Genomic DNA, 22,852 nt, shown 5'->3' with positions numbered 1-22,852 from the left:
GTACTCTAAAACTGAGCAGGGACATGTGCAAAAGTGTAAGAAATTCCTTTTTTGTGAGGGGTGTTGCATTAAAAACAACAACAGGTGAACAAGAACCCAGGTCAATGCTCATGGACCTTGGAGGGCATGGCTCTGAGAAACTCACAATGTCAATTATTCAATAATATCTGTAGTAGAAATGGGCCCATTTACAAGAGGTAGAACTTGACTTTTATAAAGTCTTGGTTTGATTTATAGAGACTGATTTAAAGAGACAATGAATTTTAGTAAAATTGCTTCTAGAATTTTAGATCAAGTTATCTTAAATATGTATTATTAGCACTGAAGGACTGGGAGTGATGGTGAGTTATGTTTTTTAGTATTTTTCTTTATTTTCTTTACTTTCTTAATCTTTGATTTTTTTCCACTTGAAAATTTGGATTCTTAAAATTACAAAAGAGTGAAAAAAACCCCACGAAGTTCCAACTTAAAAGAAAACATAAAAGATGTGTGAATTATTCCCTGGCTCTCATATCACTTTCATTCCATTGGCCAGAACAAGTCACAAATTCATTCCAAACCTTACCTAAGATAATGGTTTAAGAATGATCTGATACTAAACTGACTGCAGAAGGCTATTTATTCAAACACTGCCTTATTCCAAAAACAGCTATTAAAGGAGGTTGTTTAGCATTGGGGAACCATCTCTGAGGCTTATTTTTTTTTAAATAGGTCATTATATTTAATGACTTCACAGTGAAGACAATTATTTAGATTATAAAGGTCAAAAGCTGGAAAATTTTGGAGGCATGTGGGGGTGAGGCATTTGTTGTCCATTTTTTATCTTTCCACCTAAGTAAGGTGAAGATTCGGGAAAGAGGGAAACAGAACATTACATAACTCTCTTTATGAATAAGTGAAGGTTACATAGTGAAGTCAACCCACCTCACTGCACAAACCTGAGGAATCATTCCAAGTGAACACTGAAGACAAGATGCCTTCTTACATGAGAATATCTCTCTTCCCTTGTGTTGTTGAGAAGACCAGGAAAGTCATTATCCTACAAACTCAAGGTGTGGCAGAACGAGTACTGGCACTGGAACCAGCCAACCTGGATTGCAGTCAGTAGCTGGGGACATCGGATAGGTCATGGGGATTCTCTGCACCACAGTGTCCTCTTCTGTTCACTGAGGCTGGTGCTCTCAAAGGTCCCTTTTCTGCTCTAATTCCTTGTTTCACTTTATAAAATTATGCTTCCAAAATTCTTTGATGTTTCCTATTTTATCTTAACTATTTATGACTCTTTGCACCCATCTGTGTACTTTTGTCTTTATAAAAATATTTTTTTCCTTAAGAGACTCACTTCATGTTTTCCAGCTTTATTGTATAACACTGTATAAGCTTAAGGTATACAATGTATTGATTTGATGCACTTATATATTGCAAAATGATTACCACCATGATATTAGTTAACAACTAATCATGTCATATAATGACCATTCCTTTTTTGTAGTGAGAACATTTAAGATTTACTCTCTTGGAAACTTGCAAGTATAACAATAATATTTAAGATTAATAAGTCCAGTGGTTGCTGTGACAATATGGGCCTCTCTCATCCTGCATCTTCTGAAATCCCTTGCCAAATAACAGTATAACCCCAATGGTACTTCAGTTTGGTGGCAGTGTTGGGTAAATAATAAAGACTTAAAATAATAAAGGCTTATTTCTTGCTTATGGCATATAGCCTCACTGGTCATCTGAGGAGCTCTGCTCATTCTCACTTAGGGCCCAGACAGAGGGAGGCTCCATCTGTGCTTTCATGATTCATGAAGGGAAAGGCAGTACAGTAGAGATGTGTGAATTGTTCACTGGCTCTCAAATCACTCTCATTCATTGACCAGAACAAGTCACAAGTTCATCCCTAACTGAAAAGAAGAATGAGGGAATGCCATTCTACATAGTACCAGAAGGTAGAGAGCCAGAAAGATTTGGTGAACATAACTAATGATCACCACATCAGCTAAAATCAAGAGGGCAGCAGAAACAGGTGCCTAGGAGATAAGGGCAGTTTGGAGGTGTCACCGGAGGATTACCAGCTGCCCTGATTCTCTTCATAAAATGAACTCACATGGTGAACTCATGACTAACTTGTGTTTCCCTTTCCTACTCACAAACTGCTTTACACTATCTTCCTCTGAAGAGTATATGAGATCTTAAAGACTACAATCCAGTCCCGCCTCTCTGAGATTACTTCTAGAGACCACCTTGATTGGAGTTATGGGATTTTTAGATCCCTTGGATTGTATATGACAGTTTGCTGTGTGGCTTTCTCTCCTAGCTGGTTAGGCATAGCCACTGACTTTGGGTTTTACTAGTGCAAAAGGGCCACCTTACCCCCAAGTTCTCAAAGGATACCTCATTATTAAAAGGAGAAGCATCCCCCTTCTTTCAATACTAATGTTTCACTCCACACAGAAGAGGGGAGGACACATCACTTTAAAGGTGGGCTCCAGCCAGTCAGCCAAGGGACCATTTTAGTTATCCTGTCTGATTTCTGGTTGGGTTATGGCCAAGTGCCATCCCAGTTTTGCACTTCTTTCTTCCATCTACAGAACGTCTGTTGACCCTTGGGGAACATTTTCTGAACATGTCCTTGTAACATGGTGCCAGGCACTACAGAAAATCTGAGGTAAACTGAGACACTCCTTATTTATTTTTTTTGAGGTTCTTGGAATATAAAAAATCAAGTAATGCCAAGAAAGGATTATAGAAATTGGGAAGAATTAAAAATTGTTAGGTAAACTGTTTCTTTTTAACACTCTTGCCAGTACAGCTATGGAAGTCTAGGTATAATCCTTATTTTGGAGATATCATAAAAAATTTAAATTTGATTCTTGTTTTGAATATGAGGCTTATGCCCCCATTCCCAATATACCCATTATAGGTTCTGAGAGTAGGTGTAAGACATTCTGTCTGCCCTTAAGACACTCAAAATCAATTTGGGAAGTCAGTATTAAAAATATAATACAGAGACTAACACAGGTGGCATATAATAAAGTGCTTACTTGTTAGCAGATACTATATGTATTTTTAAGAGTCCAGAGAATAGAGAGATAACTATGTATATATAGACTAATTAGGAGTGGTTTCATGGAAGAGTTAGGATAAAGGCTAAAAGACTTTTAGGAATAATAACAACACAAAGACAAAAATATATTGACTTCCTTCTATACGTTTACATTCAAATAAAACTGGCTTTTCTTTACCATTTTCATTTGCTGGCCCATCCTCAGCCAAAAAAAGCCCTGGATCTGAGCTCTTCTGAAATCCTGTATAATGTAAGCTGTGTTGCTATCCCTCTGAAGTTGGCTAATATGTGAACCAACAGCCTCTAGGAATGCAGATTTTGAGCGCAAACAACGGGCTCTGCTCATTCTTCCCTTTGAGTCCAGGAGGGAACTAATGACCTTCTTTCCTGGCATACAAAACCTAGCAGGAGCTGAGCAGTGTGGTTGGCAGAGTTGATGTAGGCGTGCCTGCTGGAGGGGCTTCAGAAGCTCTTGTGTCTTTGAAGCGAGTGAGGGAATCTCATGTGGAGTTAGCTCAAGCGTGGTGGGACCAGACCCACAAAACATTCTCCCTGTAGCGAGGCTGTGAGTATCCCCTATGGCTTCCCTTTTGGACAGCAGGAGTCTGGGGAGCACACCCCACGGAGTCACCAAGAGCAGCGGGAGAACACTTACCACCCATTGAATCCCGCTCCCGCTGTGGTGCTGGCTGGCAACGGGCTCATCAGACTGAATTTTCTTCCCTTCTAAGAAGATATATATATATATATATATATATATATATATATATATATATATATTTCTCAAAACTACAATTAGAATTTCTGTTTGAAAATGAATTCTTAGACTCTGGTTTTAGTTAGAAATTTCCATAGGGAACAATAGAACTATAGTACATTTCTAATTGAAAACTTTGCATTGTTGATGAAGTCTTGAATATAATAAGACTAAGCAACCCAAACATCTGTTACTTCCAATCTTTTCTCCCTCAACTTGCTGCAGAGTTGTGGCACTAGTCTTGGAATGTGGGCACTGTCTCTGATCAGTATTTTGGAATGCACAAGAAAATATAGATAAGATTCTCTGTTCAGAATTTGTAATGCATTACAGATTGTACTGTGGGTTTCTGAAACAACGAAAAATTGTGGTGGGTTTTAGAGCAGTTTGGAAGAATAGCCCAGTTCTTTGATGCAGGGTATTTAAATTAATGTTAGTCACAACATAAAGCTCAAGTTTAAAATTTGTGTCTCCCTCTGATTACCACACATATCAAACTACTTGACATGGAGACAAAATTGCATTTCTCTGGGGGGAAATGCAATGCTATTTTGATGATTGTATGTGCTGGAAACAAAGGTCCTTGTCAGCCATGTTGAGTGTGGTGCTGGGAAGTTTCAGCCAACTTGGCTGTGGACCAGCCATAGTGGCTGAGCAGGATGGTTGTTGCTATCAACAGCCTCTGGTGGGGAAGGTGGGGTCTGGGCCTGATGGAGGTGAGGGTCAAAGCCCTAGCACTTACTGAGCTGGGGCATGGAATGTACTAGCTGCCTGGGCCATGGCCACTGAGTCAAGGAGAACTGGCAGCTCACTCTGCATATGCCCAGAAGGCTATAGAAATGCGGCTTACCTTTGGTGTTGGTAAAGGATACACATCCTGGAAAAAAAAATCCCTATATACTATTATTATTATTATTATTATTATTATTAATTATTTTCTGGCAAAGACTTCTTAAAGTTAATATGACAGTGAGATGCTTACTATTTAATAAAAGTTCTATTACACTATAACCCATCAAGAAGTTATCCTGCTAAATACATTAAAGGCCATTTTCTTTTTTAAAAATTGCTCTTACACACTATGCTGGGCAGGCAGCCTTCAGCCTGGAGGGGATGAGGTGATGCTTGGAAGAGACTGGGCAGAGGGGAAGGTCATACCCTCCACCTTGCTGCGTTTGATAGCTGTGTCTATGCAATAACCCCTGGGAACTGATCTTTAGACCACTTCACAACCAACATTCCCTTTCAATTAGATCACACTTTACTTGATAAGACCATTATCTTTCCCCTCCAGACTTTCTCAGGATCTGGTCCTGCCCAGAGAGTTCCTCACCGAATAAGCGTGCCTAGAGTCCTTTAAAACCTCTGACTCTCCATTCCTGGGTGCTGGCACCATTTTGGGGCTCAACCCATCTGGTCTCCAGATTACCTAATAAACTTATAATTCTTTACCACTTTCAGCCTCATGCATATCTCCTTCAGTGACCCTAACAATTTTCAATTATTTTATTTGGATATTAAGTGTTATTTAAGAGTACAGAGAAAACATATAGTATACAGACAAATATTGGCATTACATGAACCTCTTGTTTGACAGTCTCTACTTTGTAAAAAAAAATCTATTGGACACAGTCATGCCCATTTATTTAAGTCTTGTCTATGGCTGCTTTCAGGTGAAACAGTACAGTTGAGTGCTTGTGATACACTTTGTATGGCTTTTGCAAAATCAACAATATTCTGGCCCTAGAAAAAAGTTTGCTGACTCCTAATCTAAGATAACAATTTATTTTCCTTTACTGATGGTATCACAGAAAACTAAATCATGAAAATAACCCACCTGTGACTAACACCCCTCTTTTTGAAAGCAAGACACAAAGAAATACAAAAAGACTGAAAACCCTGCAAACAAAATGCTCCCAAAAAACCAAAAAGAAATGTCCTTACAAAATTTAAGAAGTACTGATATAAATTAGATTCATAGAATAATGAATGTGTTCATTAAAATATGCTGAAGTTAATGAAAAATTGTATTCTTGTCAGATAGCACATGAGAAAAGAATACTCGGATATGAATCAGAAGACTTCTATGCCTGTCTCAATTTTGCCATTCTCTAACTCAGAAGTTGGTAACCATTTTTGGTGAAGGGTAAGAGAATAAATACTTCAGGCTTTGTGGGCTTTATTTTATTTCATTCAAAACAAGTGCTGGGCTGGATTGGTCTGCAGCCCTGTAGTTTGACTAACCCTGCTCTAACTCAGTGCTCCTGATGAGCCCCAACCTCCATGGGCTGCATTTTCAGGAGACTGAAGTCAACATCATCTCCTAGTTTTAATGTTTTTTTTCTATCTTGTTATGTAAATCAGAGCCAATGTTTGTTTACCGTTGACTGCATTTTAGATGGGTTATTTTCTTACCACATGGAAAGTAGAGTTATAACAATACAGGTGAAGTAGCATGTGAAAAGAAAAAATTTACATTTCCTGGCATATGAATTTCTATTGCTTTGTAATAAATTTATTCCAAGCCTGGAAGTGTAACACAACTATTTGATCTCACTCTTAGTTTTTTAAAAATAATTTAAATCTTTATTGTTCAAATTATTACAAATGTCCCTCTTTTCTCCCCCCATAGCTCCTCTCCACCCTGTTCCCACCCCACCTCAGGCCCTTGCCACCCCACTCTCCGTGTCCATAGGTACTGCATACATGCATATAAAATCTTTGTCCCATCTCTTCCCGCACCCCTACACCCCAAATCCCCCCGAGAGTTGTCAGTCCACTCTATTTCCATGCCCCTGATTCTATTACATTCACCAGTTTATTCTGTTCATCAGATTTTTTATTCATTTGATTTTTAGATTTACTTGTTGATACATATGTATTTGTTGTCACTCTTTTTCCACAATTTTTTATCTTTACCTTTTTCTTCTTCTTCCTCTTCTTAAGGAATACCCTCCAGCATTTCATATAATACTGGTTTGTTGGTGATGAACTCCTTTAGCTTTTCCTTATCTGCGAAGCTCTTTATCTGATCTTCAATTCTGAATGATAGTTTACTCTGGGTAGAGTAATCTTGGTTGTAGGTTCTTGCTATTCATCACTTTGAATATTTCTTGCCACTCCCTTCTGGCCTGCATAGTTTCTGTTGGGAAATCAGCTGACAGTCATATGGGTACTCCCTTGTAGGTAACTAACTGTTTTTTCTTGCTGCTTTTAATATTCTCTCTTTGTCTTTTGCCCTTGGCATTTTAATTATGATGTGTCTTGGTGTGGTCCTCTTTGGATTCCTCTTGTTTGGGGTTCTCTATGCTTCCTGAACTTGTAAGTCTACTTATTTCACCAGTTAGGGGAAGTTTTCTGTCATCATTTCTTCAAATAGGTTTTCAATATCTTGCTCTCTCTCTTTTTTCTGGCACCCCCATAATTCAGATGTTGGTACGCTTGAAGTTGTCCCAGAGGCTCCTTACATTATCTTCATATATTTGGATTTTTTTTTCTTTTTCTTCTTCCAGTTGGGTGTTCTTTGCTTTCTCGTATTTCAAATCTTTGACTTGATTCTTGGGATCCTCTACACTACTGTTGAATCTCTGTATATTATTCTTTATTTCAGTCAGTGTATGCTTAATTTCTGACTGTTCCTTTCCATTTTTTTTGGCATTCTCACTAAAATCCTTGAAGGTCTCACTAAGTTCCTTGGAGGTTTCTAGAAGATTCTTGAGTAACCTTATAACTGTGGTTTTGAACTCTATATCTAGTAGTTTGCTTTCCTCCATTTCTTTCATTTGTGACACGCTTCTTTGTCTCCACATTTTGGCTGTGTCCCTGTGTTTGTTTCTATGTATTGGGTAGCTGCTCAGTCTCCTTGAGTTGATAAAGTGGCCTTGTATAGTAGATGTCCTATAGGGCACAGTGGCTCAGCCTCCCCAATCACCTGAGGTGGACACTCTTGGTGCACCCTTTGTGGGCTGTGTGCACAGTGTTGTTGTAGTTGAGCCTTGATTGCTGTTTGTATCACTGGGAGGAATTGACCTCCAGGACAGTTGGCTGTGAGGACTAGGTGTGTCTACAATGGAAGAGCTGCTGTGCAGGAAACACCCTTATGGGGCAGGACTTGCTTCAGTGGGGCTTTGGTGCTCACTGAGTCTGCCCCTTGAGTGTGTCACTTATGCTTATGAAGAGTTGTAATCTGGTATGTTCTCACACTGACCACTGGGTACACTGGCTCTTGGATCTCCAAGGAGGTGCAAAGTCAGCCACTGCCTGGGGCCACCCAGCAGGAACCACAGAGAAATCTGCAGATTTCTCCTCTTTGTGTTGGGTTTGGAAGTGCCCAGATGAGGCCCAGCTGTGAAGCGAGGCAGGTTGCTGCAGTGCTGGCCTTTGCCCTCTTTTGATAGCTTTGGGGCTCCCTGACCCAGCTACAGTTTGACAGGTTTTAGGCTTAGAAAGGACTGGCCATTCATATGCAAAAGCAGCGTGCACAGCTTGGGTGGGGTTGTAAATTGGGTGGGGCGGGTCTCAGGGAATCTCCAGGGTGGAGCAAATAGCAATGGCTGCCAGTCAGCTCTGCACCAGGAGGTCCCAGCTCAGGTACAATGACCTTTGTGAGCACCTCCATTTGGAAGAAAGCTGCCCCTAGGTTACGTTTCTCCCTGTATGTGTCTGGGTCCCCCAAAGTCCCACCCAGCACTGAAGCTCAGAGCAAGTGGGAGCTTGCATCTCACTCCCGATTAAAAAAGTGGCATACCCGGGTGCCAGCCCATTCCGCACCTCTGCACCTCCCCATCTCCACACCTCCGAACCTCCTCATCTCCTACCAGTCTCAATGCACTTTCTTCTTTACCTCTCTAGTTGTACTTCCACTCAGCCAGCTTTCCCATGGTTCTGGATGATAGTTGTAATTTTAATATGGATGTGGGAGGCAGCAAGTACAGGTGTGTACCTATACTGCCATCTCGGTTTGCTCTCTCACTTTTAGTTTTTTAAGTTAGAAATTCAAGGTGGGCTTGACAGGATAGTTTTCACTTGAGGTTTCTCATGTGGTTATAGTTAGATGTCAGCCAGGGCCCGGGCCATCTGAAGGCTTGACTAGGCTGGACATCCAAGATGGCTGGCAGTTGATGCTGATCATCAGATAGGAAGTTAGCTGGGACTGCTGATTAGAGCACCTACACATGTCCTCTTCTCCATGGAGGTCTCAGAATAGTCAAACTTTTTACATGATGTTTGGCTTACCCCACAGTGAGCATCCCCAGAGAATGAGATGGAAGGGGCATGACCTTTTTGGACCTAAGCTGGGAAGTCTATACAAGTCACAACTTTTCCAGATTCAAGTGGAGGACAGGTATGTGGAATGTCAAAGAATTTTGGGCCATATTTTAAAATAAGCTAGCTTTAGTGATTATTAAGTTTATAATTCTAACACTGAATTAGTAGAATTTTGTACTAGCTATTCTATAATTAACCAATTATTAAGGGCAAGATATTATAATTAGGATATTCTCAGATCTCAAATGAAGCACACACACACACACACACACACACACACACACACCCTATCTAATAAAAGAGAAACATGGTAATTAGCGTATGACTGCTACCCTTCCCATTGGCTAATCAGGGAAATATGCAAATTAACTGCCAGCCAAGATGGTGGTGGGCAGCCAGGCAGCTGACGCGAACAGTGACGGAGGGAGCCAAGCTTCCCCGCCTGCCTTGCCGGCCTCTCAGCTGCACTCTAAGCAACATTGTAACAAATATAGAAGCTAAACAAAACTCTGGGCTTCAGCCAGCAGGACCGCAACATTGTTTCAAATACAGAAGGGTAAACAAAGGCCAGAAACCTGCTTTCAGCAGCGGAGGTCTCATAGCTGGAGCCGAGCCTCAGAGCTAAAGCTGGCCCAGAATAAAAAAATAAAAGAAAAAAGGACAGGTTGGGAGCTTCAATCACCCGCCAGCCTGAAAATGGACCTCAGTGCCTCACCCAGGCTGGCCAGGCACCCCAGTGGGGACCCCCACCCTAAAGGGTGTGTGATCAGCTGCAAACAGCCATCATCCCCTCACCCAGACTGTCCAGGCACCCACGCGGGACCCCCAACCTGATCGAGGACACCCTTCAGGGCAAACCAGCCGGCCCCCGCCCGTGCACCAGGCTTCTATCCTATATAGTAAAAGGGTAAAATGCTTCCCAGCACCGGGATCAGCGGAGCTGTGAGGCCTCCCAGCACCTGGATCAGCGGAGCCGCGAGGCCTCCCAGCACCAGGATCAGCGTGACAGGGGGCAGCGACCAAACCCCCTGATCGCCCTGCAGCTCTGTGTGTGACAGGGGGCGGGGCCACAACCTCCCTATCCGCCCTGCTCTGTTCCTGACAGAGGGGAGCTCCTCAACCCCCTGATCAGCCCTGCTCTGTGCGTGACAGGGGGGAGCTCCCCAACCCCCTGATCGCCCTGCGGCTCCGTGTGTGACAGGGTGCGGCGCCCCAACGCCCACCCCCCTGCCCCCCATCGGCCCTGCCCTGAGTGTGACAGTGGCGGCACCCCAACCCCCTGATCCTCCGTGCTCTGTGTGTGACAGTGAGCGGTGCCCAAACTCCCCTATTGGCCCTACTCTGTGAGTGACGGGGGGAGCTCCTCAACCCCCTGATCGGCCCTGCTCTGTGAGTGACAGGGGTGAGCTCCTCAACCCCCTGATCGGCCCTGCTCTGTGTGTGACAGGGTACGGAGCCCCAACCCCCCTGATGGGCCCTGCTCTGTGTGTGATAGGGGGCAGCGCCCCAACCCCCTGATTGGCCCTGCTCTGTGCGTGACAGGGTGTGGCGCCACAACCTCCCCATCGACCCTGCCTTGAGTGTGACAGGGGGCAGTGCCCCAACCCCCCAATCAGCCCTACCCTGAGCGTGACTGAGGGTGGCATCACAACCTCCCGATCCGCCCTGCTCTGTGCATGACAGGGGGCGGCGCCCCAACTCCCCAATCGGCCCTGCACTGCGCCCGACCAGGGCCTGCACCTAGGGATTGGGCCTGCCCTCTGCCACCCGGGAGCAGGCCTAAGCCAGCAGGTCATTATCTCCTGAGGGGTCCCAGACTGCAAGAGGGCACAGGCCGGGCTGAGGGACCCCCCCCCCCCCCCCGAGTGCACAAATTTTTGTGCACCGGTCCTCTAGTATATATATATATATATCCCTACATTTTCTTTTCATCATCTGTCAGAGGATATTTAGGATACACACACACATGCACACACATAGTCACACACACAAACACACACACACACATACACACTAGAATATAATAAAGAGGGAAATTCTGCTATTTGTGACAATATTGATGAACCTGGAGAACATTAGTCTAAATAAAAAAGCCAGACACAGAAAGACATACATTGCAAGATCTCACTTATATTTGGAATCTAAAAAAATGAAACACATAGGAACAGAGCAGAATTGTGGCCTCTAGGTGCTGGAGGGTGGGAGAAATGGGAAGATTTGGTTAAAGGGTACTCACTTTGAGATATAAGATGAATAAGTTCTGGAGACCTAATATACAGCTTAGTGACTATAGTTAACAATAATGTATTGTATAGTTGAAACTTGCCAAAAGGGTAGATCTCAAGTGTTCTCAACACACACAAAAGAAGAAAAAAGGTAACTATGTGAGACAATGGATATTTAATTATCCTAATTAATCATTTCAAAATGTAATCACTTCACAATAAATATGTACATGAAAACAACATTTTTGTGCACCTTAAATATGTGCATTTCTTATTTGTCAATAAGACTGAAAAAAGAAAGATGAGGTTAGAGATCAGTTCTTGGAGTTGATAAATGATCAATGAAATATCACATATTCTTTTTTCTTCTTCAATTTCAATAAGTATGGGAGGGAGTGCTGACATTTATGTTGGGTGTAATTTGGAAGCAAATCTAAGGAGAGCATGCTTTTCCCTGAAAGACAGACATTACTAATACTATTCATTGTGGCATGTTAAGGATTCTTGAGAGACTTGTGAGTAGGTCTTTTTCCTTTGGGAAAGGAGGGAAAAGGGAAACTCTTCATTTCTATTCTTGCTGCAGCACTTAAAATATGTTTATTGGAGAAGAAATTGATTCCTTTATCATCAATTTCATGGGGTCTTTTTTTTTTTGTATTTTTCCCCCCTATGTTTACTTCCTCTGTGATCTATCTGAGTTACTGACAAAACGATTTCCTTGTGGCTCTAAAACCTTTTTCTTCATCAATTTGTAAGTCAATTTTTAAGTTATGTCTTGTTTCCTCTCTTCCACACCATGGAGATCTTCAAAGTAAGCATCTTTCAAAGATGCGACAAGCAAAGTGCAGCTGTAGGATAAGTAACTCCCTGTTAAGTAGCTTTGCCTGCTGTTAAGTTGACTGCTGGAGATGGTGATTCATGTCAGTCACTAAAACAACAGAATTCAGGCTGCTCTGGAGTTTTTGTGTATTGGGACACTTGTAGATAATGAGATTTTCATACATTTCTAGCACTTCACACAATGCCCTGGGACCTGATAGGTAACCAGTAAATATTTCTTAATTTTAATTATCAAACCATATTTTGAAAGATTTGCTTTCATGTGGTAGCTAGATTTGTTACAGAATGGAACAATGCAAGAATTTCCTCATCAACCTTGAATAAAATTTATTAATACTAGAATAATTAACTCTTCAAGCAGGCTGCGACTTTTAGCAAGACTCAGTTGGTTGATATAAACTTATATTTTTAAGCCATCAAACTAGGAAGAAATTAAGACTAACGTTTACTTATTAAGATAATTTCCTAATCATTCTTATAAGAACGTAATGAGTGACAAACTGACGCTGGATATAAATTTATGATTTCCCAAAATAACATTTGATTGGTTTGAGTGATGTCTTACATCAAGTAATCATAGTTAATTTTTGCTTCTGGAGAGATTTGACTTTATCATGCCATCAGATGTATTTCAAGAATGATTTTTTTTTTTTGTCTGTTGATAGAGTTAAAGCATTCCTATGGATATTCTTGAATCTATAGCTTGTATTTTTATCAGGGCAGATGGGACAAGTTCAGAATAGTGAAAAAACGACTACATCTTCATATGAAATATACTGCAAACATATAAATAATTATTTGACTTTGAAAAAATATTTTTAGTCCTATAAAGCAAAGGCAAAGAGGATTTTTCTCATATATGAATTTATTTTCTCTTATATGAGTTTACTTTTTGGTTACATTTATTTTGGTAATATTTAAGATGTATAATTGAAACTGATATTTTATTTTAACTCACAAAATAATCAGGTCCAATAAATTTTAGAGAGTAGATAAAATAGGGATAAAATTGATAGGCTTTACATTTCCAGATTATTTTCTGAAGGATGAAATTTGAATGATTCCCTGCCTTTTTTTTGTGTGTGTGTGATGAACCAATCACCCTAACAAACCAACAAAGCCTTAACAACATTAACACAATAAACACAGAAGTCACAATAAAAATTGGGAATAGAGTAATCTTTACTGTCTAGAAACAACTCGGGGAACGTAAATGAATGGACAGTTGAACCTGGGAGAAGTAAGGCATGTTCCCTGTATTATTCTATTCTAGCACTTGCTGCCAGAGATGATACGAGGAGTCTGAATCTGGCTGTCTCTTGACCCAGATTCCAGTTTTTCTATTGGACCTAGTATTACACAATTCTTTCTCTTACCCTTGACCTTGAGATGTGGCAATTAGCCCACTGCACTGGTTCTCACACCCTGCCTGCACAATGGAAGCACCTAATACCCATATAAACTAGTACCCATATCCTGGGCCCTTTTCCAGGGATTCCAACTTAAGTGGCCTATGTGGGTCTCAGGCTTTGGAATTTTCATAAAGCTCCTCAGATATTTCTAAGGTGAAAATAAGTATAGAGATCCTTACCTGTCTAGTAAAGTTCAGGAGAAGGAAGAGAGCACAATCTGTGAAGATCTGCCTTTGTTCTCATCCTTAATGTTATGTTTTCTCACAGATCCTTCAGAGCCTCAAAAAACCCAGGGAAGCCAGCCTTAGGTGAGCCCAGTGATGGTGACTCATGCTTTCTGACTCTTTCCCAAATTGCTTTCTTGATTTTCTGTGCCCATAATCTTTCCCCGAAGGGAAACTCAAAAGAGGTCAGAGGAGGACAAGGAATGTCAGTGATACTTGGCACCATATATTGTGACACATATTCAGTAAGTGAATTGGGAAGTATTGAAAGGTATGAACTGGTAAACCAAAATGTATATACAGCAAAATTAATCAAAGCACACACTTAATTTTAACCAGTACGATCAGAGTAAGCATGCATTGGTATAGGATTTAGAAAGGCTTAGATTGAAGTTCTGGTTTCACCATTATCTGCTGTGTGACTTGCACAATTTATACTTACCCTCTCTGAGCTTGAGTTTTCTTATCCATAACATAGAAACAATATCTAGTATAGTTTCCTTATATTGTTGTCATGAAGATTAAATTACAAAAGTTAAATAACATTTTATATTATTAGGTGATATACACATGTTATTACTATGGATTGAGCTGCTTTAATATATATTTATGTGAACACATTTCATGGTTCACTTTTTCAATAAGGGAGTAATTCTGGGGAACAATGATTATAAAACTATAATTAAATCAATGTGTCATAGTCTTCAACTAATTTGCTTGGGTGCCAAGTTTATATAAAATGAAGAATGTATCTTTGTAAACCCAATCCTTTAATCTCACATAGGATATAATTTATTGTTGGTTTTGTAAAACATTCATATCATTTTCTCATATCATTTTCTCATAATTTAGCAATTTTTATCCCAATAGCTATTGAGACCATAGTAACCATTACAAGGAAAACCAAAACTGTAGGGACAGACACATTTGTGATTCTGTTAGGTTGTGGAAGAAGTCTTAGTTTTGTTTTAAACTTAATTAGTAGTGTCTCAGCCAATTTGGGCTTCTAAATTACCACAAACTGGGTGGCTTAAAAACACACATTTATTTATCACAGTTATGGAGCCTGGGAAGTTTGAGATTGGAGTGTCAGCATGGTTGGTTTCTAGCAATAACCTTCTTCCAGGTTTGCCAACTTGTGTCCATATGTAGTGGAAAGTGGGTGAGCTAGCTAGCTCTCTGGGAACTAATTCCATTCATGAGGGCTACACCCTGGTGACCTAATTATTTCCTAAAGGGCCCACCTCTAACTATCATCACGTTGGGGGTTAGATTTCAACATGTTAACTTTGGGCACACACAACAAGCAATGCACATAACATGTGGCTACCAGAAACAGAGTGAAAGGTAATGTCCATTACCACCATTTAGTGAGCCAATTCTATGTGCTGGGCCCATGCTAAGTGTTTCTAAACTTCTCACTTAGGCTCTCAAAATTTCTGTGTGAATTAGGTTCTATTATTATATCAATTTTATTGCTGAAAAATAAAGCAAAAAAAAAAAAAGACTGAGGCACAGAGCTACTATTGTTTCCCCATTAAATCCAAGTAATCGAACTCAGATCTCTTGCTTATAATCACTGAACTATACTGTCTTCTATTAATTGCTGTTAGAAAGGTTTATTGCCATGTTGATTTGGTGAAAGGAGCTTGGAAGCGGGGAGTGGGAATGAAGGATAGCCTACCATTTCTTTCAGAAATAGTTACCTTGGTTTAGTGCATGGACCAAGGTTGAACTATATAGAGGGTAAGGACCCACACACTAGCTGAAAGAAATTATTCTCACAGAAACTGTGAATGGCTGGTACTCAGTCACCCTGTTCCAGATGATGGACTGTGACAGCATTGGGACTTTAGTGCACTGGGGCTTTGGGAACATCAGATGGCAACATCGTAGATTCAGACAAGAGCATTCTTACCAACAGTCTCTTTAGCCATGGACTTTGGTTATAACTCAGGGCACCATACAGGAGGGGAAGAACATAATTGATGCCACACTATAGTAGACTTAACTTGATCATGAATACAGGCAACATTCTCTTGGGAATTCCAAGAGGGTACATGTGAGGCACTTTGCATTATTAAGGGAGACATATCCAAGTAAGACAAAAGCAATTTTTGTGGCCTTGACTTCACAGTACCTGTGGGCTGAGGTGACCTGCACAACAATAGCAACAAGACTAACAACTCACCATTGCTCTTCTAAATGTTTTACATACCATTAACTCAATTTCCAGAGCAGTTCAATGAACTAGAAAGCTAGGTAATATTAACACCTCCATTTTACAGATAAGCATCTTGGAGATAAATAAGTTGCCCAAGTTCACACAAGTTAATCGATGCAAAGTAATATTAAATCACATCTTTCTGAATCCAGAGCCTGTACAATGTATTGCACTTTGTTTTCTTATAAAAAAGCTAGCTGAAGAGAGTGTTGTGCACATTTTGATAAGAACTGCCATGAGTGTTGGAAGTGGTTGAATGTCAACCAGGCTAGTATGACAAGAACATGAACATATTGATGAGGACACTGGGGTTTTTTGCTTGATATTGCTCATAGCTCCTTCAGCTGATCTTATGACTTGCACAAACTGATAGTCATTTAGGAGTTGTGAAATTAATTTTCTTCTAAATGCAGGGTAAGTCAGAAAAGTACTTTGATTAAAGGATTTTTATTGTTTTGCACTTGAAAGGACAGCATTGATCAATGATTTCAAATTACAATCACAAATTTGTGTTGATCTGAAGTAGCAAAGAAGTAGCTCTCTAATTTTGTTAGAGGACACCTCAATTTGAGATTTAGGTCTGGTTATGACCTAAATGAGTTCATATTCTGAATATGAACAGATTCTAACCTAACTATAAAGGAGATGACTGTTGAAATATTGAGAATGATACAAGCACTGAGAATGATAATAGGGCAAAAGGAAAAGGGTTTTAATGACTTTATTAGAATACTAAGTTATAACATAAGCTAACACACCACATCATATTATCTACTCCCAGGATATATGGTCCTGTTTGATTTATCAGCCTCAGAAACTGTCTTCTTTCATCATCAGAGTCCAACTGACTCCTAGACACAGACCGGGCCCAACATTCTGGAATTCAGCATAAGGTCACGTTTGCTGCCAGTTTATCTTCGACCTTAAGATCTAGTTATCATTTAAAATGTTTTTCTCATTCTTGTGACTTTGTCTTGCTCTGTTTTCTAGCTCTAGTCCATGAATGCTGACACTTTCTTCTGTGGTGGAATCCTAGGTTAGTCATTTGTCCAGAACCATAGCCCCTTTTTCTGCATAACTCAAATCTTATCAACACTCCAATCTTGTGACTAGGAACCCATTAAGATTCTCTGTTGCTGTGCATACTGTGGATCTTTCTGTGCATACTGTGGCCATCTTTAGCTCCTGGATATTAGCAGCCATACACAGGAAGGGGCTGATAGCTATAGCAGGGGTTCTCAAACCTCAACTTTTATCAAAATCCCTTGATTAATTTTTATAATTCAGAACTCAGGTTACACTCCCAAGAAACTCAGATTGTCAAACTGGGGTGGATCCTTGAAATCTGCATATTTAGCAGCTCTCCTAGGTGGGACTCTGTAGGTGGGTGAAGACCAGACCTAGGGAGAGAAACCCTGGCCAACATTGCAGTTCCTATTCTACCAGAGGGGTCACCCGTCCCTAAGGTCTTATCACTTTATCCTACTCCAGTTTTCCTTCAAGTATGATCTTAGTTGTTGCCTCCTTTTGTGTCTGAAGACTGTTAGGTTCCTCATATGTACTATGTATATCCTGTCATATATGAATTGCTAAACTACAAACTCTGAGTGGAGGGTTATGTCATGTTCTCTGAATCCTCAATGCCTAGCAATAGTACCAAGGAGGAGAACAAGAGATAATTATTGAATGGTCAGGTCTAAATGGTTCTAGTTGTGACTATTCCTAGTCAATCTTGTTCAGCTGAGTTAACTGGACTACTCAAAGCTCTCAATTTGGATTGCTTTAGTGATGCTGGCCTAGACATGTGTCTTGGATGTGAGAGAACTGAGGTTAAGGACACAATCTAGCCCAGCCTATCCTGTTTATAGCCAGATGGAGTCAGGGTTTCCAACCCTGGTTCTCACATAAGGATTCGCCTCAAGTAAAGATATGAATCCAAGATATGATTTCTTAAAATAAAAAAATCCTAATTTTCAGTGTGAAAGAACACATTCTAGATATTTAAACATTAGAGAAAATGGTAAGTCTTCCTTTTGATTCTGGAATGGATCTAGTGAGATGGTTGATTATAAATTTAAGAAAGAAGAAATTTCTTCATATCCTCCCCCTTTTGTAATTGGTCTCTGATTCTATGCTAGTGAAACCTAAAATCCTAGAGTCACTGCATGCTAGTCCTAAAAGAAACTCTTGAGCTGATAATTTTTACAGATGAGGAAAGTTGGGTCATATATTTATTCAGTGTCTACAGTGTGCAAGAAAACAAAACACAGCACAACAAAACAAAACAAAACAAAACAAAACAAAGAACTCATATTGGAGACCATCACATGTCCAGGCTCACATAGCTACTTAGTTTTTACATTTAAGCTAGATCCCTGATCTCTTGATCTCCATGACAATCCCTGCTCTGTCAAGAAATTTCCATGCTGTAATTATGGAGACCACAATACAAACTTGTCTGGTTTTGTCTTGTCCTGCAACCAGCTAATTTCACTTTCTACTGAGTTTTCATGATTTCTTTTTATAATGCAATATATTTTCCAAAGATCTTGTATTATTTTAATAGTTGGCCTGTTGGGTATGTATACTTCAGGGCTAATTATCTTATTACTTATTTAAGACACATATATGGGATTGGCAATAAGGGAACATTTAAGTGGTGCTTAAGAAGGAAATAGAGGGCAGTTGAGAATGGCTATACTTAGGCAGTTAGATGGTTTTTGGCTCATGTTTTTTGAGCAGAGATTTTAAATTTTTGTTTATCTCCTAAAATATAATTAAACTATTGAAAACTACTGATGATTTCCTTTTAATGGAAGAAAACTGAAGTTGGAATAATATACAATGGAGGAAAGTAAAAAATATTAATATTTGACATTAGATTGTTTTTCTTCTCACTTGTTTTTTTCAGCAATACTTTGTTGAGCATCTTTGTATAGCAGGCACTGTACTAGGCACTGGAGACACATCTGTGTTTATATGAATGGAAGTCTATTTAGAATTTCATCTTACATAAACTGTTAGAGGTATAATTAATTAAAAAAAGTAGAGAGGCCATTTTTCTTATCCCAGATATCTGCTCTTGGTAGGGACTTGCTTTTTTTTCTTAGATTAATGTAAGACTTGCTTTCTCTCAATCTGTCCCTGGAGGAATCCTCCTGGATTAGCTAGTACCTTTGTATAAAAATTGCATAGAGAGACTTGGAATATCAGCAGAGCTGCTATTATATAGTTTAAATATTAGCTGCTAGTGTAATTCCTGAGATATATTCTAAATAAGGATTCAGATGGAATAAGGATTCCCACTACACTAGGAGGCAGGTTCTGCCTTTCACAAACTATATTGTCTGGTCAGGTGATTAAAATTGATTTGTACCATTGAGGAAAAAAAACTCAATAAGTATGAAAAAGATTTAATGATGCTGAATAAAAGGCATAGGGTAACTTTTACCTCTTGAAGCTAGTATTTCAAAATTGTTATGGTAAACATCTACACTAATAAAAGACAAAGATGCTAATTGACCGTATCTTCACTACGCCCAAGCCCCCCATGCCAATCAGAGTGACTATATGCTAATTAACCCAACCAAGATGGCCACCGGCAGTCACAGAGCTGGAGCAAGCGGGAGGCTTGGTTGCCTGGGTGATGGAGGAAGCCAAGCTTCCCGCCTGCCCTGAGTTGGCTGTGGCCTCCACTTATGGCAACAAAGTTTCAATTATAGAAGACAAATAAATCCCAGATACCTGCTTCCAGCCAGTCTCCACTGGGATCTTGGGTGGCTGGGGGCCATGGCAGCCTGAAAACATCCATCAGCCCCTCACCCAGGATGGCCACACTCTTATGGGGTGAGAGGTCCCCGCTGGGGGGCTTGGCCAGCCTGAAAACATCCATGAGCCCTTCACCCAGGCTGGCCACACCCTCATGGTGTGAGGGTCCCTGCTGGGGGGCTTAGCCAGCCTGAAAATGGCCCTCAGCCCCTCACCCAGGCTGGCCAGGCACCCCAGCAGGACCCCCCCACCCTGAAGGGGCTGTGGCCAGCCTAAAAACAGCCATTAGCCCCTCACACAGACTGGCCAGGCACCCCAGGGGGAACCCCTACCTTGAAAGGGCTGTGGCCAGCCTGCAAACAGCCATCAGCCCCTCACCCAGGCTGGCCAGGCACCACAGGGGGGACCTCCACCCTGAAGGGGCTGTGGCCAGCCTGCAAACAGCCATCAGCTCCTCACCCAGGCTGGCCAGGCACTCCTATATAATAAAAGGGTAATATGCAAATTGACCCTAACAGCAGAAAGACTGGGGATGACTGGTCACTATGACACACACTGACCACCAGGGGGCAGACGCTTAATGCAGGAGCTGCCCTCTGGTGGTCAGTGCGCTCCCACAGGGGGAGCTCTGCTCAGCCACAAGCCAGGCTGATGGCTGCCAGTACAGCGGTGGTGGTGGGAGCCTCTCCCGCCTCCTTTAAGGATGTCCAACTGCAGCTTAGGCCTGCTCCCTGCTGGCAAGTGGACATCCCCCAAGGGCTCCCAGGCTGCCAGAGGGATATCTGACTGCCAGCTTAGGTCCAGTCCTCCAGGGAGGGGGTCTAAGGCAGCAGGTGGTCATCCCCAGAGGGGTCCCAGACTGCGAGAGGGCACAGGCCCAGCTGAGGGACCCTCCCGAGTGCACAAATTTTTGTGCACTGGGCCTCTAGTATAATAATATTTCTGGTGCCTTTAATCATTCCAGATGTGCTATGTATTAGTTTTCTTAAAAATGGAAGCACAGAATATCAAGTGTCCCTCCACAAAATATGAAATAGGACCACTGAAATGCATATTAATATCTAAAATCTAAAATTAAAGGGAAACATAGAGGACCTATATATTGAAGGTTAAAGTAGAAAGGTAGAGACATAGAAAGTATATCTTAAATTAAAGGATGCACACACTTACATGAGCACATGCATGCATATAGAAATTGTGTGATAAAGAAGACTGAGAGGTAGTGAAGCTTCATTCCAGTCTACCATGTTTACCTTTCATTGGACATACCCAATGATTAGGTAAAGCCTATGGTGCTCCAATGTTGTTTAAGGGACATTCACCAGACCCCTCCTTCTGCTTACAATATTATTCCTTTTATTATATTTGTATTAAGATGTCATCTTCATAAAGTCTCTGTAAAAATATAAATAGGCCCGGCCAGGGTGGCTTGGTGGTTTAACGTCAACTTATGGACCAGGGGGTCACAGTCCAATTCCCACTCCAGACACATGCCTGGGAAGTGGGCTTGGTCCCTGGTGTGGGGGTGGCAGCCCATCAGTGATTCTCTCTCATCATTGATGTTTCTCTCTCTCTCTCTCTCTCTCTCTCTCTCTCTCTCTCTCTCTCCCTCTCTCTCTCCTCCCTTCTTTTCTGAAATCAATAAAAATAGATTTTAAAATATATAAATCGAATAGTGACATGTAGGGCATACTGACTGTAACAGAAGGCATATCTTGAATTAACTCAGTGTTGCTCAGCATATAGGCAAAGACAGAATTCTAGAAGGATGAACACGTTTGGATGGGGCGTGGGATAATGGGGAAGCTCCTGTAGATGGGATGCAGATCTAAAAGAGACAACTGAGGGTGCTGGGGAGATGGGGAAGGAGGGGAAGACTGAGTAGAATAGATGGAGCTCACAGAGAGGTTCCTTCTCTATGGACTGGGGCCTGAGTGTCAGGAGCCAGACTTGGAAGTGCTGTCACTGCACACTCTTCTACACGTATTAAGTGGGGCATTTAAAATTGCAAGCGGATAATTCTATACCTGCCTTATGTAGCTGCTTTGAAGATTAATGAGGTAATGCTTAAAAAGTGCTGGGGCTAAAACGTTCAATATAAATGTTTATGTACTCTGCTAAGAAGAGCTCTCTTTCAGAGCTGGTGTTCTTAAAATAAATATAAACACCTAGTGTTCCTGGTGCCTTCATCCTATTATTAAGAAGCTACCACATTGGTAGCTGGACAAAATATTGATATTTGATCCTTTCTGATGTGTTTCTCATAGTTTCCCTAGGACATTCTCCACAGGGATGAGCCATGTCAGGTTGGGTCATATAGATGTAAAGTCAGGAGGACAAGCATCCAATCTGGAAGCCTCAGTCAAGGATAGGTTACATATTGATGCTCAAGACCCCAGTGCTTAAGAGCCCAGCGAAGCATATACATCCACACATTATTAGATCTAGATAGACCTAATTTTACTTTTGCATACATATGTATTTAGTGCAATTTTGAAAATTGTAAAACAGTCATTCATGATTTGATATTGGTTTTGTTTCTAATGATGTATTGGCATTAGGAAGAGGGGATTTATAGAGTACCTGGGGCACCTAAGGGTCATGATCCTGCCCTGGCCAGGAGAAAGAGCAGCAGGAGAGCCATCAGTAGCTCACTCCTGTGGCTGCAGAAGAGGTCAGTGATTCCAAGTGGGGAAGATTTCCTGAGTGTATTCTGTAATTGTGTGGGTTTTTTCCCATGTCAGAGATCTATGCTTGATCTATACTTGGGTAATCAAAGAGGGAAACCTAGATCAAATCAACAACTTATATCTTATTCTGCAGCATGGCCTGAGGGAACAGCAGTGGTGTGATTGGGGAATTGCTAAGAAAGTAGCAACTTACCAGGGAGAATATAACGGATGAGAAAGACCTGGACCATTTTCTTATTTCATTGGACCACAGTTAGTAGAGAAGAGGAGATTAAAGGGAAGAATGGAGGTGTCCATTTCTATAAAACTAGGAAGTAAGGTGCAAATATTTTATTGGGGGGGGGGCAGGGCTTCTAGACAGAATAGTAAAAGTTAGC

The 22,852-nt window shown here is 41.1% G+C and overlaps 1 protein-coding gene across 4 annotated transcripts in view; it reads left to right on the top strand.

Moving 5' to 3' along the window:
* CETN3 (centrin 3) overlaps positions 1-22,852 on the top strand; it is a 606,464-nt gene that overhangs the window by 191,836 nt on the left and 391,776 nt on the right. Inside the window, exon 6 of one of the 4 annotated variants that reach the window (XM_081089055.1) lies at positions 9,067-9,168. The exons of the other annotated variants lie outside the window; for them this stretch is intronic. The gene's annotated coding sequence lies outside the window, so the exon portion shown is untranslated. Of the gene's footprint in view, positions 1-9,066; positions 9,169-22,852 lie in introns of those variants that run through there. 4 annotated transcript variants of the gene reach the window in all.

This window comes from Myotis nattereri (assembly GCF_964212035.1).
Source record: "Myotis nattereri genome assembly, chromosome: 4".
NCBI classification, from domain to species: domain Eukaryota; kingdom Metazoa; phylum Chordata; class Mammalia; order Chiroptera; family Vespertilionidae; genus Myotis; species Myotis nattereri.
Note: the sequence above shows the minus strand (reverse complement) of the source record. Positions and strands in the feature narration are given on the sequence as shown.